This window comes from Thermobia domestica, chromosome 9 (assembly GCF_964235325.1).
Source record: "Thermobia domestica chromosome 9, izTheDome1.hap1.1, whole genome shotgun sequence".
Taxonomy (NCBI): Eukaryota; Metazoa; Arthropoda; class Insecta; order Zygentoma; family Lepismatidae; genus Thermobia; species Thermobia domestica.
Window position 1 is genome coordinate 148150410 of NC_137462.1, and position 1792 is coordinate 148152201.

Genomic DNA, 1792 nt, shown 5'->3' on the forward strand with positions numbered 1-1792 from the left:
TTTCATGTGTTAGTATATGCACACAGAAAATGATATTGAGCGTACATAAGGGCAAATATGACGCACAAAAGAACAAATGTTGTTCTAAGTTTCTATCTTATAACATTGCTTTAAGTGCGCTCTTTGAACTTCACTGATTTACGATTTTCAATACATCTTGCGTTTGTTTGTGCGCACACTAAAAGTATTATGTGCATTTCGGCGCACATATGGAGTATTACTTGCTGCAGAAACTTCAAGTTGTTATTCTTTGATTTAGGGCAAGTCATGAATTTTCTGTACATTTTTGTCTATCGATTTTCTTCATTCCTATGCGCGCACAAATGTTAATTTTATGCGCACATAAGCGGAAATATGGAATACTACTTGGCACAGAAATTTGAAGTCTGGATTCGAATGTCGCACTCAGGCGTTACCCTTTTGATGTGTAAATATGTGCGCACATAAGCTGAAACTCGGCGCACATAAGCGCACATAAGACGCACATAACAGCTGACTACAAAATATTCTACTATTTGAATGTGGGGGAGGGGGATAACGGACCTGTGTTGATAGAAGGTAGTAATGATAGGCAGACAAGGCGTTCTTGACTCCTTTGCAGGTGCATTGTTTGTGTGTTCATGACTAATAAATTACCTAGACACTGCCAAACCTGTTTTTATTCCATTTCATCTATTTTGCTGTTTCCCTCTAGCTGTTTCTTTTCTTTCTCTCTTGGCTGCGAGCGTAGAAGTATACTTGTACGTTATACGTGGCAAGTTGGAACTGATTCTTATACACAAAATCGATACGTAGAACATTACAATCAAAACTTCGGAAATACATTTTTTTTCGGTCCATTCTCCAGTACATGAACCAAAAATCAACCAGTATGGGAACTAGTGAATCAGTAAATTATCTCTCCCTACTGCAAAGTAATGGTCAAGGAAAACTGGTCAGCCACCTCTCTTTCAAAATCACTGTACTGTAGAGTTAACATTTCTCCTCCTGGCTTTTTAGAGGTACTTACGTTTCCTCTCATTTTTTTCATTTTACCAATTCTTTCGTCGTCATTTACAAGCTTCATTCGTCGTCTCCCTTAGCCTAAAGGGCATAATTGTGGCAAGTTAAACTCAAAAGATTTAATTTTGTTTCAGTTTCTTGCCTACAGTTGACATTAAACAAATATTGATATTCTTTAACCACTTGAGGCCTTCGTTTATTACAACCAAAATATTGGGAACTCCTATGTACGGTTGCCAGCATACGATCTTCTAAAGTAAGACTTCTTGAACAAGACTGCATCTACTTCTATCTTTCTTTTCTGTTTCCTTTTAGATTTTAATTTCCACAAGATTACCTTGAATTTAATTTTTTTATAAATGTCTTCATATTGAGTGTCTTCATATAAAACACAATGCTTTTGCTAATAGAGTGTCTCTTCACATATGAAAATTGAAAAAGAAAGGATTATTATAATTGTATAGACATTGTTAAATGTATCTTTTACAAATACAAGCAGCAAGTATAAACTGTTCATTAAATATTTTTGTCAAGTCTTCTATACGGAAGGAAGAACATGTAAATACAAAAGCTGTAATCATCCAGAAAAGATTGTGTCATGCTTGTGACATTTTCATTTCCGACGTAGTAACATTAAAAAATTACATGTTTCACACATAGTAATTTCATGGCTTTATTAAAAAAGAATAAAATTGTCAATCATAGTCTGGAGTAGGGTGACATTCGCTTCCTTTGCCACATTGTATATAAAGCACGATATATGTTATAAGTTCTCTCAGAAACAAACGTC